We start from the raw sequence: 21767 nt of genomic DNA, 5'->3' as shown, positions 1-21767 counted from the left end.
ACATCTAGCAGACAGACTGGAATCACTACTATTACTGTAATATACCATACATCTAGCAGACAGACTGGAATCACTACTATTACTGTAATATACCATACATCTAGCAGACAGACTGGAATCACTACTATTACTGTAATATACCATACATCTAGCAGACAGACTGGAATCACTACTATTACTGTAATATACCATACATCTAGCAGACAGACTGGAATCACTACTATTACTGTAATATACCATACATCTAGCAGACAGACTGGAATCACTACTATTACTGTAATATACCATACATCTAGCAGACAGACTGGAATCACTACTATTACTGTAATATACCATACATCTAGCAGACAGACTGGAATCACTACTATTACTGTAATATACCATACATCTAGCAGACAGACTGGAATCACTACTATTACTGTAATATACCATACATCTAGCAGACAGACTGGAATCACTACTATTACTGTAATATACCATACATCTAGCAGACAGACTGGAATCACTACTATTACTGTAATATACCATACATCTAGCAGACAGACTGGAATCACTACTATTACTGTAATATACCATACATCTAGCAGACAGACTGGAATCACTACTATTACTGTAATATACCATACATCTAGCAGACAGACTGGAATCACTACTATTACTGTAATATACCATACATCTAGCAGACAGACAGAGACTGGAATCACTACTATTACTGTAATATACCAAACATCTAGCAGACAGACAGGACAGACAGGAATCACTACTATTACTGTAATATACCAAACATGTAGCAGACAGACAGGACAGACAGGAATCACTACTATTACTGTAATATACCATACATCTAGCAGACAGACAGACTGGAATCACTACTATTACTGTAATATACCATACATCTAGCAGACAGACAGACAGACATCACTACTATCACTGTAATATACCAAACATCTAGCAGACAGACAGGACAGACAGGAATCACTACTATTACTGTAATATACCATACATCTAGCAGACAGACAGACTGGAATCACTACTATTACTGTAATATACCATACATCTAGCAGACAGACAGACTGGAATCACTACTATTACTGTAATATACCATACATCTAGCAGACAGACAGGAATCATTACTATTACTGTAATATACCATACATCTAGCAGACAGACTGGAATCACTACTATTACTGTAATATACCATACATCTAACAGACAGACAGGACAGACTGGATTCACTACTATTACTGTAATATACCATACATCTAGCAGACAGACAGGAATCACTACTATTACTGTAATATACCATACATCTAGCAGACAGACAGACAGACATCACTACTATCACTGTAATATACCAAACATCTAGCAGACAGACAGGACAGACAGGAATCACTACTATTACTGTAATATACCATACATCTAGCAGACAGACAGACTGGAATCACTACTATTACTGTAATATACCATACATCTAGCAGACAGACAGGACAGACTGGATTCACTACTATTACTGTAATATACCATACATCTAGCAGACAGACAGGAATCATTACTATTACTGTAATATACCATACATCTAGCAGACAGACCGGAATCACTACTATTACTGTAATATACCATACATCTAGCAGACAGACCGGAATCACTACTATTACTGTAATATACCATACATCTAGCAGACAGACTGGAATCACTACTATTACTGTAATATACCATACATCTAGCAGACAGACTGGAATCACTACTATTACTGTAATATACCATACATCTAGCAGACAGACTGGAATCACTACTATTACTGTAATATACCATACATCTAGCAGACAGACTGGAATCACTACTATTACTGTAATATACCATACATCTAGCAGACAGACTGGAATCACTACTATTACTGTAATATACCATACATCTAGCAGACAGACTGGAATCACTACTATTACTGTAATATACCATACATCTAGCAGACAGACTGGAATCACTACTATTACTGTAATATACCATACATCTAACAGACAGACAGGACAGACTGGATTCACTACTATTACTGTAATATACCATACATCTAGCAGACAGACAGGAATCACTACTATTACTGTAATATACCATACATCTAGCAGACAGACAGACAGACATCACTACTATTACTGTAATATACCATACATCTAGCAGACAGACAGGACAGACTGGATTCACTACTATTACTGTAATATACCATACATCTAGCAGACAGACCGGATTCACTACCATTACTGTAATATACCATACATCTAGCAGACAGACCGGAATCACTACTATTACTGTAATATACCATACATCTAGCAGACAGACCGGATTCACTACTATTACTGTAATATACCATACATCTAGCAGACAGACCGGAATCACTACTATTACTGTAATATACCATACATCTAGCAGACAGACTGGATTCACTACTATTACTGTAATATACCATACATCTAGCAGACAGACAGGAATCACTACTATTACTGTAATATACCATACATCTAGCAGACAGACCGGAATCACTACTATTACTGTAATATACCATACATCTAGCAGACAGACCGGAATCACTACTATTACTGTAATATACCATACATCTAGCAGACAGACTGGAATCACTACTATTACTGTAATATACCATACATCTAGCAGACAGACTGGAATCACTACTATTACTGTAATATACCATACATCTAGCAGACAGACTGGAATCACTACTATTACTGTAATATACCATACATCTAGCAGACAGACTGGAATCACTACTATTACTGTAATATACCATACATCTAGCAGACAGACTGGAATCACTACTATTACTGTAATATACCATACATCTAGCAGACAGACTGGAATCACTACTATTACTGTAATATACCATACATCTAGCAGACAGACTGGAATCACTACTATTACTGTAATATACCATACATCTAACAGACAGACAGGACAGACTGGATTCACTACTATTACTGTAATATACCATACATCTAGCAGACAGACAGGAATCACTACTATTACTGTAATATACCATACATCTAGCAGACAGACAGACAGACATCACTACTATTACTGTAATATACCATACATCTAGCAGACAGACAGGACAGACTGGATTCACTACTATTACTGTAATATACCATACATCTAGCAGACAGACCGGATTCACTACTATTACTGTAATATACCATACATCTAGCAGACAGACCGGAATCACTACTATTACTGTAATATACCATACATCTAGCAGACAGACCGGAATCACTACTATTACTGTAATATACCATACATCTAGCAGACAGACCGGAATCACTACTATTACTGTAATATACCATACATCTAGCAGACAGACTGGAATCACTACTATTACTGTAATATACCATACATCTAGCAGACAGACTGGAATCACTACTATTACTGTAATATACCATACATCTAGCAGACAGACTGGAATCACTACTATTACTGTAATATACCATACATCTAGCAGACAGACTGGAATCACTACTATTACTGTAATATACCATACATCTAGCAGACAGACTGGAATCACTACTATTACTGTAATATACCATACATCTAGCAGACAGACTGGAATCACTACTATTACTGTAATATACCATACATCTAGCAGACAGACTGGAATCACTACTATTACTGTAATATACCATACATCTAGCAGACAGACTGGAATCACTACTATTACTGTAATATACCATACATCTAGCAGACAGACTGGAATCACTACTATTACTGTAATATACCATACATCTAGCAGACAGACTGGAATCACTACTATTACTGTAATATACCATACATCTAGCAGACAGACTGGAATCACTACTATTACTGTAATATACCATACATCTAGCAGACAGACTGGAATCACTACTATTACTGTAATATACCATACATCTAGCAGACAGACTGGAATCACTACTATTACTGTAATATACCATACATCTAGCAGACAGACTGGAATCACTACTATTACTGTAATATACCATACATCTAGCAGACAGACTGGAATCACTACTATTACTGTAATATACCATACATCTAGCAGACAGACTGGAATCACTACTATTACTGTAATATACCATACATCTAGCAGACAGACTGGAATCACTACTATTACTGTAATATACCATACATCTAGCAGACAGACTGGAATCACTACTATTACTGTAATATACCATACATCTAGCAGACAGACTGGAATCACTACTATTACTGTAATATACCATACATCTAGCAGACAGACTGGAATCACTACTATTACTGTAATATACCATACATCTAGCAGACAGACTGGAATCACTACTATTACTGTAATATACCATACATCTAGCAGACAGACTGGAATCACTACTATTACTGTAATATACCATACATCTAGCAGACAGACTGGAATCACTACTATTACTGTAATATACCATACATCTAGCAGACAGACTGGAATCACTACTATTACTGTAATATACCATACATCTAGCAGACAGACTGGAATCACTACTATTACTGTAATATACCATACATCTAGCAGACAGACTGGAATCACTACTATTACTGTAATATACCATACATCTAGCAGACAGACTGGAATCACTACTATTACTGTAATATACCATACATCTAGCAGACAGACTGGAATCACTACTATTACTGTAATATACCATACATCTAGCAGACAGACTGGAATCACTACTATTACTGTAATATACCATACATCTAGCAGACAGACTGGAATCACTACTATTACTGTAATATACCATACATCTAGCAGACAGACTGGAATCACTACTATTACTGTAATATACCATACATCTAGCAGACAGACTGGAATCACTACTATTACTGTAATATACCATACATCTAGCAGACAGACTGGAATCACTACTATTACTGTAATATACCATACATCTAGCAGACAGACTGGAATCACTACTATTACTGTAATATACCATACATCTAGCAGACAGACTGGAATCACTACTATTACTGTAATATACCATACATCTAGCAGACAGACTGGAATCACTACTATTACTGTAATATACCATACATCTAGCAGACAGACTGGAATCACTACTATTACTGTAATATACCATACATCTAGCAGACAGACTGGAATCACTACTATTACTGTAATATACCATACATCTAGCAGACAGACTGGAATCACTACTATTACTGTAATATACCATACATCTAGCAGACAGACTGGAATCACTACTATTACTGTAATATACCATACATCTAGCAGACAGACTGGAATCACTACTATTACTGTAATATACCATACATCTAGCAGACAGACTGGAATCACTACTATTACTGTAATATACCATACATCTAGCAGACAGACTGGAATCACTACTATTACTGTAATATACCATACATCTAGCAGACAGACTGGAATCACTACTATTACTGTAATATACCATACATCTAGCAGACAGACTGGAATCACTACTATTACTGTAATATACCATACATCTAGCAGACAGACTGGAATCACTACTATTACTGTAATATACCATACATCTAGCAGACAGACTGGAATCACTACTATTACTGTAATATACCATACATCTAGCAGACAGACTGGAATCACTACTATTACTGTAATATACCATACATCTAGCAGACAGACTGGAATCACTACTATTACTGTAATATACCATACATCTAGCAGACAGACTGGAATCACTACTATTACTGTAATATACCATACATCTAGCAGACAGACTGGAATCACTACTATTACTGTAATATACCATACATCTAGCAGACAGACTGGAATCACTACTATTACTGTAATATACCATACATCTAGCAGACAGACTGGAATCACTACTATTACTGTAATATACCATACATCTAGCAGACAGACTGGAATCACTACTATTACTGTAATATACCATACATCTAGCAGACAGACTGGAATCACTACTATTACTGTAATATACCATACATCTAGCAGACAGACTGGAATCACTACTATTACTGTAATATACCATACATCTAGCAGACAGACTGGAATCACTACTATTACTGTAATATACCATACATCTAGCAGACAGACTGGAATCACTACTATTACTGTAATATACCATACATCTAGCAGACAGACTGGAATCACTACTATTACTGTAATATACCATACATCTAGCAGACAGACTGGAATCACTACTATTACTGTAATATACCATACATCTAGCAGACAGACTGGAATCACTACTATTACTGTAATATACCATACATCTAGCAGACAGACTGGAATCACTACTATTACTGTAATATACCATACATCTAGCAGACAGACTGGAATCACTACTATTACTGTAATATACCATACATCTAGCAGACAGACTGGAATCACTACTATTACTGTAATATACCATACATCTAGCAGACAGACTGGAATCACTACTATTACTGTAATATACCATACATCTAGCAGACAGACTGGAATCACTACTATTACTGTAATATACCATACATCTAGCAGACAGACTGGAATCACTACTATTACTGTAATATACCATACATCTAGCAGACAGACTGGAATCACTACTATTACTGTAATATACCATACATCTAGCAGACAGACTGGAATCACTACTATTACTGTAATATACCATACATCTAGCAGACAGACTGGAATCACTACTATTACTGTAATATACCATACATCTAGCAGACAGACTGGAATCACTACTATTACTGTAATATACCATACATCTAGCAGACAGACTGGAATCACTACTATTACTGTAATATACCATACATCTAGCAGACAGACTGGAATCACTACTATTACTGTAATATACCATACATCTAGCAGACAGACTGGAATCACTACTATTACTGTAATATACCATACATCTAGCAGACAGACTGGAATCACTACTATTACTGTAATATACCATACATCTAGCAGACAGACTGGAATCACTACTATTACTGTAATATACCATACATCTAGCAGACAGACTGGAATCACTACTATTACTGTAATATACCATACATCTAGCAGACAGACTGGAATCACTACTATTACTGTAATATACCATACATCTAGCAGACAGACTGGAATCACTACTATTACTGTAATATACCATACATCTAGCAGACAGACTGGAATCACTACTATTACTGTAATATACCATACATCTAGCAGACAGACTGGAATCACTACTATTACTGTAATATACCATACATCTAGCAGACAGACTGGAATCACTACTATTACTGTAATATACCATACATCTAGCAGACAGACTGGAATCACTACTATTACTGTAATATACCATACATCTAGCAGACAGACTGGAATCACTACTATTACTGTAATATACCATACATCTAGCAGACAGACTGGAATCACTACTATTACTGTAATATACCATACATCTAGCAGACAGACTGGAATCACTACTATTACTGTAATATACCATACATCTAGCAGACAGACTGGAATCACTACTATTACTGTAATATACCATACATCTAGCAGACAGACTGGAATCACTACTATTACTGTAATATACCATACATCTAGCAGACAGACTGGAATCACTACTATTACTGTAATATACCATACATCTAGCAGACAGACTGGAATCACTACTATTACTGTAATATACCATACATCTAGCAGACAGACTGGAATCACTACTATTACTGTAATATACCATACATCTAGCAGACAGACTGGAATCACTACTATTACTGTAATATACCATACATCTAGCAGACAGACTGGAATCACTACTATTACTGTAATATACCATACATCTAGCAGACAGACTGGAATCACTACTATTACTGTAATATACCATACATCTAGCAGACAGACTGGAATCACTACTATTACTGTAATATACCATACATCTAGCAGACAGACTGGAATCACTACTATTACTGTAATATACCATACATCTAGCAGACAGACTGGAATCACTACTATTACTGTAATATACCATACATCTAGCAGACAGACTGGAATCACTACTATTACTGTAATATACCATACATCTAGCAGACAGACTGGAATCACTACTATTACTGTAATATACCATACATCTAGCAGACAGACTGGAATCACTACTATTACTGTAATATACCATACATCTAGCAGACAGACTGGAATCACTACTATTACTGTAATATACCATACATCTAGCAGACAGACAGGAATCACTACTATTACTGTAATATACCATACATCTAGCAGACAGACAGGACAGACAGGAATCACTACTATTACTGTAATATACCATACATCTAGCAGACAGACAGGAATCACTACTATTACTGTAATATACCATACATCTAGCAGACAGACAGGAATCACTACTATTACTGTAATATACCATACATCTAACAGACAGACAGGAATCACTACTATTACTGTAATATACCATACATCTAGCATACAGACAGGAATCACTACTATTACTGTAATATACCATACATCTAGCAGACAGACAGACTGGAATCACTACTATTACTGTAATATACCATACATCTAGCAGACAGACTGGAATCACTACTATTACTGTAATATACCATACATCGAGCAGACAGACAGGACAGACAGGAATCACTACTATTACTGTAATATACCATACCTCTAGCAGACAGACAGACAGGAATCACTACTATTACTGTAATATACCATACATCTAGCAGACAGACTGGAATCACTACTATTACTGTAATATACCATACATCTAGCAGACAGACAGGAATCACTACTATTACTGTAATATACCATACATCTAGCAGACAGACAGGACAGACAGGAATCACTACTATTACTGTAATATACCATACATCTAGCAGACAGACAGACAGGAATCACTACTATTACTGTAATATACCATACATCTAGCAGACAGACAGACAGGAATCACTACTATTACTGTAATATACCATACATCTAGCAGACAGACAGACTGGAATCACTACTATTACTGTAATATACCATACATCTAGCAGACAGACTGGAATCACTACTATTACTGTAATATACCATACATCTAGCAGACAGACAGGAATCACTACTATTACTGTAATATACCATACATCTAGCAGACAGACAGGAATCACTACTATTACTGTAATATACCATACATCTAGCAGACAGACAGGAATCACTACTATTACTGTAATATACCATACATCTAGCAGACAGACTGGAATCACTACTATTACTGTAATATACCATACATCTAGCAGACAGACTGGAATCACTACTATTACTGTAATATACCATACATCTAGCAGACAGACAGACAGGAATCACTACTATTACTGTAATATACCATACATCTAGCAGACAGACAGACTGGAATCACTACTATTACTGTAATATACCATACATCTAGCAGACAGACAGACAGGAATCACTACTATTACTGTAATATACCATACATCTAGCAGACAGACAGACTGGAATCACTACTATTACTGTAATATACCATACATCTAGCAGACAGACAGACTGGAATCACTACTATTACTGTAATATACCATACATCTAGCAGACAGACAGACTGGAATCACTACTATTACTGTAATATACCATACATCTAGCAGACAGACAGACTGGAATCACTACTATTACTGTAATATACTATACATCTAGCAGACAGACAGGAATCACTACTATTACTGTAATATACCATACATCTAGCAGACAGACTGGAATCACTACTATTACTGTAATATACCATACATCTAGCAGACAGACAGACTGGAATCACTACTATTACTGTAATATACCATACATCTAGCAGACAGACAGGAATCACTGCTATTACTGTAATATACCATACATCTAGCAGACAGACAGACTGGAATCACTACTATTACTGTAATATACCATACATCTAGCAGACAGACAGGAATCACTACTATTACTGTAATATACCATACATCTAGCAGACAGACAGACAGGAATCACTACTATTACTGTAATATACCATACATCTAGCAGACAGACAGACTGGAATCACTACTATTACTGTAATATACCATACATCTAGCAGACAGACAGACTGGAATCACTACTATTACTGTAATATACCATACATCTAGCAGACAGACTGGAATCACTACTATTACTGTAATATACCATACATCTAGCAGACAGACAGGACAGACTGGATTCACTACTATTACTGTAATATACCATACATCTAGCAGACAGACAGGAATCACTACTATTACTGTAATATACCATACATCTAGCAGACAGACAGGAATCACTACTATTACTGTAATATACCATACATCTAGCAGACAGACAGGAATCACTACTATTACTGTAATATACCATACATCTAGCAGACAGACAGGACAGACAGACAGGAGGGTCGAGAGGTAGGGGAGGGGAGAGAAAGAGGCAGAGGAGAGAAAGAGAGAGCGACACATAAAGAGAGACAGAGATGAGTACAAACTAACCCAGAATAACAGTGTAGTTGATTGATTCTGTTGATGTTTTAGGATCCGAGCTGCTGTGGAGACGGCCATATGTAACACATTATCATTAACACACACACAGCGCTACACACACACACACACACACACACACAGCGCTGCACACACACACACACACAGGGCTGCACACACACACACACACAGCGCTGCACACACACACACACACAGCGCTGCACACACACACACACACACAGCGCTGCACACACACACACACACACACACAGCGCTGCACACACACACACACACACACACACACAGCGCTGCACACACACACACACACACACACAGCGCTGCACACACACACACACACACAGCGCTGCACACACACACACAGGGCTGCACACACACACACACACACAGCGCTGCACACACACACACACACAGCGCTGCACACACACACACACACAGCGTCTCTCCTGCGGAGTTGAATATCAGAGGTATCCTGAGACTGGGACCTGATCTATCTAGCCAATCAAATCATTACTTCAACACCTCTAGCCAATCAAATCATTACTTCAACACCTCTAGCCAATCAAATCATTACTTCTCAACACCTCTAGCCAATCAAATCATTACTTCTCAACACCTCTAGCCAATCAAATCATTACTTCAACACCTCTAGCCAATCAAATCATTACTTCAACACCTCTAGCCAATCAAATCATTACTTCAACACCTCTAGCCAATCAAATCATTACTTCAACACCTCTAGCCAATCAAATCATTACTTCAACACCTCTAGCCAATCAAATCATTACTTCAACACCTCTAGCCAATCAAATCATTACTTCAACACCTCTAGCCAATCAAATCATTACTTCAACACCTCTAGCCAATCAAATCATTACTTCAACACCTCTAGCCAATCAAATCATTACTTCAACACCTCTAGCCAATCAAATCATTACTTCAACACCTCTAGCCAATCAAATCATTACTTCAACACCTCTAGCCAATCAAATCATTACTTCAACACCTCTAGCCAATCAAATCATTACTTCAACACCTCTAGCCAATCAAATCATTACTTCTCAACACTTCTAGCCAATCAAATCATTACTTCTCAACACCTCTAGCCAATCAAATCATTACTTCTCAACACCTCTAGCCAATCAAATCATTACTTCTCAACACCTCTAGCCAATCAAATCATTACTTCTCAACACCTCTAGCCAATCAAATCATTACTTCTCAACACCTCTAGCCAATCAAATCATTACTTCTCAACACCTCTAGCCAATCAAATCATTACTTCTCAACACCTCTAGCCAATCAAATCATTACTTCAACACCTCTAGCCAATCAAATCATTACTTCAACACCTCTAGCCAATCAAATCATTACTTCAACACCTCTAGCCAATCAAATCATTACTTCAACACCTCTAGCCAATCAAATCATTACTTCTCAACACCTCTAGCCAATCAAATCATTACTTCTCAACACCTCTAGCCAATCAAATCATTACTTCAACACCTCTAGCCAATCAAATCATTACTTCTCAACACTTCTAGCCAATCAAATCATTACTTCAACACCTCTAGCAAATCAAATCATTACTTCTCAACACCTCTAGCCAATCAAATCATTACTTCAACACCTCTAGCCAATCAAATCATTACTTCTCAACACTTCTAGCCAATCAAATCATTACTTCAACACCTCTAGCAAATCAAATCATTACTTCTCAACACCTCTAGCCAATCAAATCATTACTTCAACACCTCTAGCCAATCAAATCATTACTTCAACACCTCTAGCCAATCAAATCATTACTTCAACACCTCTAGCCAATCAAATCATTACTTCAACACCTCTAGCCAATCAAATCATTACTTCTCAACACCTCTAGCCAATCAAATCATTACTTCTCAACACCTCTAGCCAATCAAATCATTACTTCAACACCTCTCTTCCCTTGTGTATCTGAGGTATCCTGGGACCTGATCTATCTAGCCAATCAAATCATTACTTCTCAACACCTCTAGCCAATCAAATCATTACTTCTCAACACCTCTCTCCCCTTGTGTATCTGAGGTATCCTGGGACCTGATCTATCTAGCCAATCAAATCATTACTTCTCAACACCTCTAGCCAATCAAATCATTACTTCTCAACACCTCTCTCCCTTGTGTATCTGAGGTATCCTGGGACCTGATCTATCTAGCCAATCAAATCATTACTTCTCAACACGGCTGTTTCTCTCTGTCCAATCCCCGGGGATTGGGTGGGTGTGTGTGTGTGTGTGTGTTGGAAGCTGTCTTCAACCTCATCAAACCAATAAAACACACTCTCACACAGCGTCGCTCGTTCTCTGAGGGAATTCATACAGTAGAGCATTATACAGTATCATACACTGTACCAGTAGTGTCCTGACCATCTATCTAGTGACTAGTCTAACTGCTGTACCAGTAGTGTCCTGACCATCTTATCTAGTGACTAGTCTACCTGCTGTACCAGTAGTGTCCTGACCATCTCATCTAGTGACTAGTCTACCTGCTGTACCAGTAGTCTAGTGACTAGTCTACCTGCTGTACCAGTAGCGTCCTGACCATCTTATCTAGTGACTAGTCTACCTGCTGTACCAGTAGTCTAGTGACTAGTCTACCTGCTGTACCAGTAGTGTCCTGACCATCTCATCTAGTGACTAGTCTACCTGCTGTACCAGTAGTCTCGTGACTAGTCTACCTGCTGTACCAGTAGTGTCCTGACCATCTTATCTAGTGACTAGTCTACCTGCTGTACCAGTAGTGTCCTGACCATCTTATCTAGTGACTAGTCTACCTGCTGTACCAGTAGTCTAGTGACTAGTCTACCTGCTGTACCAGTAGTGTCCTGACCATCTCATCTAGTGACTAGTCTACCTGCTGTACCAGTAGTCTCGTGACTAGTCTACCTGCTGTACCAGTAGTGTCCTGACCATCCCATCTAGTGACTAGTCTACCTGCTGTACCAGTAGTGTCCTGACCATCTTCTCTAGTGACTAGTCTACCTGCTGTACCAGTAGTCTAGTGACTAGTCTACCTGCTGTACCAGTAGTCTCGTGACTAGTCTACCTGCTGTACCAGTAGTGTCCTGACTATCTTACCTAGTGACTAGTCTACCTGCTGTACCAGTAGTCTAGTGACTAGTCTACCTGCTGTACCAGTAGTGTCCTGACCATCTCATCTAGTGACTAGTCTACCTGCTGTACCAGTAGTGTCCTGACCATCTCATCTAGTGACTAGTCTACCTGCTGTACCAGTAGTCTCGTGACTAGTCTACCTGCTGTACCAGTAGCGTCCTGACCATCTATCTAGTGACTAGTCTACCTGCTGTACCAGTAGCGTCCTGACCATCTTATCTAGTGACTAGTCTACCTGCTGTACCAGTAGTCTAGTGACTAGTCTACCTGCTGTACCAGTAGTCTAGTGACTAGTCTACCTGCTGTACCAGTAGTCTAGTGACTAGTCTACCTGCTGTACCAGTAGTGTCCTGACCATCTTATCTAGTGACTAGTCTACCTGCTGTACCAGTAGTCTCGTGACTAGTCTACCTGCTGTACCAGTAGTGTCCTGACCATCTTATCTAGTGACTAGTATACCTGCTGTACCAGTAGCGTCCTGACCATCTTATCTAGTGACTAGTCTACCTGCTGTACCAGTAGTGTCCTGACCATCTTACCTAGTGACTAGTCTACCTGCTGTACCAGTAGTCTAGTGACTAGTCTACCTGCTGTACCAGTAGCGTCCTGACCATCTTATCTAGTGACTAGTCTACCTGCTGTACCAGTAGTCTAGTGACTAGTCTACCTGCTGTACCAGTAGTGTCCTGACCATCTCATCTAGTGACTAGTCTACCTGCTGTACCAGTAGCGTCCTGACCATCTTATCTAGTGACTAGTCTACCTGCTGTACCAGTAGCGTCTGACCATCTCATCTAGTGACTAGTCTACCTGCTGTACCAGTAGTCTAGTGACTAGTCTACCTGCTGTACCAGTAGTGTCCTGACCATCTATCTAGTGACCAGCCTACCTTTACAACTGGGATTGATGGTGCTTTCAAGACAATTGGGAAATCGCAAAATACAAGGCCAATGACATCATAAATCTTAAGGTCGGGAAAGTCAAAGCTCTAAAAAGAGGCCCGAGTTACCGACTTGGAATTCCCGAGTTAGAATGACCATTCAAAACGATTTTTAGATCAGTTGGGGCTCGTCCCCCCCCCCCGAGTTCCCAGTTGTCTTGAACGCATTGAATTCTGACCTCACAGTTGTTTTAAACGCGGCATGAGTTAATGCTCAACATCACATAGCAAAACATATTAACAACAAATAAACATGATGCCAGTTCGCATAGTAGAAGATATTCACATCGTGAGTATACATGGCCCGGCGAGGCGTTCAGTAAGAGTTGGGCCAGGCAGACACGCGACTCATTAAAATGTACTATAAGTCAATCTGACGAATCAGTCTGCCAGAGACGCTGGAATTAGTAGCCTATTAAAACGAGAACATTTGAGTGAGTTTGTGAATTCCTGAAAGTAAAAGCGCCACAGAAACATCACAGGAGACCCGAGGCCGGCTGGAACACCCAGCTTTCCTCTGATTTCACGCCGCTTTCGAAGCATCCCTACCGGCCGAAGCATTTCCCCTTTATGGGTACTCCGGACTTGCTTAATTTAAAACTTGACCATCATCATCATTATCATCAAAACGACTGTGATTTGTGAGTTTATATGACAAGACGAGCAGCGCTGTGGTCTTTAGCGAAACACAACAAGTCGTTTCTTACCTTGTATCGGCTCACTTCCACTGTGAGTTTTTATTTTTATTTACTAGTGTAGAGACACACACACACAGCGCTGCACACACTGTCTGTTTTGTTGTCCTTAGTTGACGGTGGTGCACGTGAATTTACAGAAGCACTTGACCAGCGGACGCTTGTGTCCCTTCACTCTACCTCCGTATGCAGACTGCACAGTCGACTTCCATAAGCAAAGATATTAGAGTTTAAATAAGCAAAGATATTAGTTTAAATAAGCAAAGATATTAGAGTTTAAATAAGCAAAGATATTAGAGTCAAGTTTAAATAAGCAAAGATATTAGAGTCAAGTTTAAATAAGCAAAGATATTAGAGTCAAGTTTAAATAAGCAAAGATATTAGAGTCAAGTTTAAATAAGCAAAGATATTAGAATCAAGTTTAAATAAGCAAAGATATTAGAGTCAAGTTTAAATAAAGATATTAGAGTCAAGTTTAAATAAAGATATTAGTCATAAGGTGAATTCACCAATTTGTAAGTCGCTCTGGATAAGAGCGTCTGCCAAATGACTTAAATGTAATGTAAATGTAAGAGTCAAGTTTAAATAAACAAAGAGATTAGAGTCAAGTTTAAATAAACAAAGAGATTAGAGTCAGGTTGTTGTTTTTACCATGCTGTACTAGTTTAGGGACGGCACAGTGTAAAAGTTGTATGCAAGTTGAGATACTGAGAGCCCTTGGACTTCTTCCAATCATGGTGACTAAATAAAACCCACTTTCAAATATACCCATGATGCCTTGTATTAATTATTCCAAAAAAACAATAATCACGCCCATGAGTGCTGACATAACCATTGGCTGGTCCCTGGGCTGTCCAGGATTGGTCCATCGGAATGTTACGCTGCGAAAGTTGAGCAAATCTCGAACGTGTGGAACGGAACCATTCCAACCCAATCACGTCCACAGCCCGATATCCCAAAACCATAAACCGGCCATAGGTTCATTCAAGTAAGTATATTTTCTATCGCCAGTGCTTGACTTGGGCAGAAGCTCAAGACGCTGATTACCGGCACCTCAAATCAAATTGTTTTTGTCACATGCGCCGAATACAACAGGTGTAGGTAGACCTTACAGTGAAATGCGTAATTACAAGCCCTTTTAACCAACAATGCAGTTTTAAGAAAATACCAAACAATAACAACAAAAGTTATCGATAAGAATAACAAATCATTTAAGAGCAGCAAAATGGTCTACTGCTTCAACTCCTGTTCGTTTTATATAATATTATCTCTAAAGTATTTGTGGAGCTCCTGCACCTAAATATAAACAGTACTGGAACCCAAAATGAGTACCGGCACCTATTTCAGTCCAAGTCAAGCGCTGTTTTCTATCGTATGTTACACACTTTCATGCCGAAGTGGCCCTGTATCATATCCAATCGATCTGGAATCGAATCCATGTTGTCATTTGTTTCTATGGCGATACAGTTGACTGGAACCGGAGTCAACTGTTTCTGTCCTGGTGATTGGTCACCCATTGGTCTGTTTCTGTCCTGGTGATTGGTCACCCATTGGTCTGTTTCTGTCCTGGTGATTGGTTACCCATTGGTCTGTTTCTGTCCTGGTGATTGGTTACCCATTGGTCTGTTTCTGTCCTGGTGATTGGTTGCCCATTGGTCTGGTAACTGTTTCTGTCCTGGTGATTGGTTACCCAATGGTCTGGTAACTGTTTCTGTCCTGGTGATTGGTTACCCATTGGTCTGTTTCTGTCCTGGTGATTGGTTGCCCAATGGTCTGGTAACTGTTTCTGTCCTGGTGATTGGTTACCCATTGGTCTGTTTCTGTCCTGGTGATTGGTTACCCATTGGTCTGTTTCTGTCCTGGTGATTGGTTGCCCATTGGTCTGGTAACTGTTTCTGTCCTGGTGATTGGTTACCCATTGGTCTGTTTCTGTCCTGATGATTGGTTGCCCATTGGTCTGGTAACTGTTTCTGTCCTGGTGATTGGTTGCCCAATGGTCTGGTAACTGTTTCTGTCCTGGTGATTGGTTACCCATTGGTCTGTTTCTGTCCTGGTGATTGGTTACCCATTGGTCTGTTTCTGTCCTGGTGATTGGTTGCCCATTGGTCTGGTAACTGTTTCTGTCCTGGTGATTGGTTACCCATTGGTCTGTTTCTGTCCTGGTGATTGGTTGCCCATTGGTCTGGTAACTGTTCATCCAGAATGGTCTGAACCAATAGAGGATGACACATCACATGCCATAAATAGCTGTCTTTTGATTGGCTGATGGCCTGGTTTTGAATCTGGTGATCGTGTTGTTTTAGATCCATACCGGAGACAGTCCTAAATGGCACCCTAGGGCGGTAGTAGTATTGCACTATATGGACTGCAAACGGGTCAAAAGTAGTGCACTACTTAGGGAATAGTGTGCCATCGGGACGTGTTGGCATTACCAGGTCATTCATGTGGAGTTATACAAGACTTTGCAGTGGAGTGCGGAGATATCGCTAAAGAGTATCGCTAAAGAGTATTGTTGATTGGTGTACAGGCCTGGATGGACCAGAGGTAGTTTCTTATAATAGTCATTGAGGCACCGCTGTCTGTAGCCTGTGATTGGACAGAATCCAACGTCAACGTTTACTGTCAAATCCACGAAGGGAAGAGAACAAGTGCACTCTGGGAGGAAGGACAGATGACTTGGAGGGGGGCAGAGGAGATTGAGCCCAAAGTTACCACCAGCGCCTACCTGTGGACAATGTCATGACTTGCAACCTATGATGAGGATAAACCCCCCCCCCCCCAAAAGACACTTCCTGTTCTGAAACGACCTCAAAAATGGATGTAATAAATGTATCACTAGCCACTTTAAACAATGCCACTTAATATAATGTTTACATACCCTACATTATTCATCTCATATGTATACGTATATACTGTACTCTATATCATCTATTGCATCTTTATGTAATACATGTATCACTAGCCACTTTAACTATGCCACTTTGTTTACATACTCATCTCATATGTATATACTGTACTCGATACCATCTACTGTATCTTGCCTATGCTGCTCTGTACCATCACTCATTCATATCTTTATGTACATATTCTTTATCCCCTTACACTGTGTATAAGACAGTAGTTTAGGAATTGTTAGTTAGATTACTTGTTGGTTATTACTGCATTGTCGGAACTAGAAGCACAAGCATTTCGCTACACTCGCATTAACATCTGCTAACCGTGTGTATGTGACAAATAAAATTTAATTTGATTTGGATGTTATGCTAGAACAAACTAGATTCATATAATTATGGTTAAGAATAGTTAGAACAAATGTACGTGAAAGAAGCTTTTAACAATGTTATTTTATTAGATGTGTGCATTCTAAATGATCACACACACACACACACACACCACCTCTACTCCGTTTCTGTCGATGGAACAAGGTGTGTGTGTGTGTGTGTGTGTGTGTGTGTGTGTGTGTGTGTGTGTGTGTGTGTGTGTGTGTGTGTGTGTGTGTGTGTGTGTGTGTGTGTGTGTGTGTGTGTGTGTGCTCCTCTGCTGTGAAGTTGTTTTCAGGTCCTCATGTTCTCAGCCTGAGTCTCTGGTTCACTCCCAAATGGCACCCTATTCCCTATATAGTGCACTACTTTAGACCAGAGCCCTATGGCACCCTATTCCCTACGTAGTGCACTACTTTAGACCAGAGCCCTATGGCACCCTATTCCCTACGTAGTGCACTACTTTAGACCAGAGCCCCATGGCACCCTATTCCCTACATAGTGCACTACTATAGACCAGAGCCCTATGGCACCCTATTCCCTATATAGTGCACTACTTTAGACCAGAGCCCTATGGCACCCTATTCCCTACGTAGTGCACTACTATAGACCAGATCCCTATGGCACCCTATTCCCTACATAGTGCACTACTTTAGACCAGAGCCCTATGGCACGCTATTCCCGACATAGTGCACTACTTTAGACCAGAGCCCTATGGCATCCTATTCCCTACATAGTGCACTACTTTAGACCAGAGCCCTATGGCACGCTATTCCCTACATAGTGCACTACTTTAGACCAGAGCCCTATGGCATCCTATTCCCTACATAGTGCACTACTTTAGACCAGAGCCCTATGGCATCCTATTCCCTACATAGTGCACTACTTTAGACCAGAGCCCTATGGCACCCTATTCCCTATATAGTGCACTACTTTAGACCAGAGCCCTATGGCACCCTATTCCCTATATAGTGCACTACTTTAGACCAGAGCCCTATGGCATCCTATTCCCTACATAGTGCACTACTTTAGACCAGAGCCCTATGGCACGCTATTCCCTACATAGTGCACTACTTTAGACCAGAGCCCTATGGCACCCTATTCCCTACATAGTGCACTACTTTAGACCAGAGCCCTATGGCACGCTATTCCCTACATAGTGCACTACTTTAGACCAGAGCCCTATGGCATCCTATTCCCTACATAGTGCACTACTTTAGACCAGAGCCCTATGGCACCCTATTCCCTATATAGTGCACTACTTTAGATCAGAGCCCTATGGTACCCTATTCCCTATATAGTGTACTACTTTAGACCAGAGCCCTATGGCACCCTATTCCCTACAAAGTGCACTACTTTAGACCAGAGCCCTATGGAACCCTATTCCCTACATAGTGCACTACTTTAGACCAGAGCCCTATGGAACCCTATTCCCTACATAGTGCACTACTTTAAACCAGAGCCCTATGGCATCCTATTCCCTACATAGTGCACTACTTTAGACCAGAGCCCTATGGCACGCTATTTCCTACAAAGTGCACTACTTTAGACCAGAGCCCTATGGCACCCTATTCCCTACATAGTGCACTACTTTAGACCAGAGCCCTATGGCACGCTATTCCCTACATAGTGCACTACTTTAGACCAGAGCCCTATGGCACGCTATTCCCTACATAGTGCACTACTTTAGACCAGAGCCCTATGGCACGCTATTCCCTACATAGTGCACTACTTTAGACCAGAGCCCTATGGCACCCCATTCCCTACATAGTGCACTACTTTAAACCAGAGCCCTATGGCACCCTATTCCCTACATAGTGCACTACTTTAGACCAGAGCCCTATGGCACGCTATTCCCTACATAGTGCACTACTTTAGACCAGAACCCTATGGCACGCTATTCCCTACATAGTGCACTACTTTAGACCAGAGCCCTATGGCATCCTATTCCCTACATAGTGCACTACTTTAGACCAGAGCCCTATGGTACCCTATTCCCTATATAGTGCACTACTTTAGACCAGAGCCCTATGGCACGCTATTCCCTACATAGTGCACTACTTTAGACCAGAGCCCTATGGCACCCTATTCCCTACATAGTGCACTACTTTAGACCAGAGCCCTATGGCATCCTATTCCCTACATAGTGCACTACTTTAGACCAGAGCCCTATGGCACCCTATTCCCTACATAGTGCACTACTTTAGACCAGAGCCCTATGGCACCCTATTCCCTACAAAGTACACTACTTTAGACCAGGTTTGATAAGGATAGGGTGTATAGGTCTCGCCTCCACATTGACTCTGTACCGGTACCCCCTGTATAGCCTCCACATTGACTCTGTACCGGTACCCCTGTATATAGCCTCCACATTGACTCTGTACCGGTACCCCTGTATGTAGCCTCCACAGTGACTCTGTACCGGTACCCCTGTATGTAGCCTCCACAGTGACTCTGTACCGGTACCCCCTGTATATAGCCTCCACAGTGACTCTGTACCGGTACCCCTGTATGTAGCCTCCACAGTGACTCTGTACCGGTACCCCCTGTATGTAGCCTCCACATTGACTCTGTACCGGTACCCCCTGTATATAGCCTCCACAGTGACTCTGTACCGGTACCCCCTGTATGTAGCCTCCACATTGACTCTGTACCGGTACCCCCTGTATATAGCCTCCACATTGACTCTGTACTGGTACCCCTGTATATAGCCTCCACATTGACTCTGTACCGGTACCCCCATGTATATAGCCTCCACACTGACTCTGTACTGGTACCCCCTGTATATAACCTCCACATTGACTCTGTACCGGTACCCCCTGTATATAGCCTCCACATTGACTCTGTACTGGTACCCCCTGTATATAGCCTCCACATTGACTCTGTACCGGTACCCCCATGTATATAGCCTCCACATTGACTCTGTACCGGTACCCCCATGTATATAGCCTCCACATTGACTCTGTACCGGTACCCCCTGTATATAGCCTCCACATTGACTCTGTACCGGTACACCCTGTATATAGCCTCCACATTGACTCTGTACCGGTACCCCCTGTATATAGCCTCCACATTGACTCTGTACCAGTACCCCCTGTATATAGCCTCCACAGTGACTCTGTACCGGTACCCCTGTATGTAGCCTCCACATTGACTCTGTACCAGTACCCCCTGTATGTAGCCTCCACATTGACTCTGTACCGGTACCCCCTGTATATAGCCTCCAC

The sequence above is a fragment of the Oncorhynchus masou genome, unplaced genomic scaffold (assembly GCF_036934945.1).
Source record: "Oncorhynchus masou masou isolate Uvic2021 unplaced genomic scaffold, UVic_Omas_1.1 unplaced_scaffold_1498, whole genome shotgun sequence".
NCBI classification, from domain to species: domain Eukaryota; kingdom Metazoa; phylum Chordata; class Actinopteri; order Salmoniformes; family Salmonidae; genus Oncorhynchus; species Oncorhynchus masou.
This window is presented reverse-complemented; position numbering follows the sequence as displayed.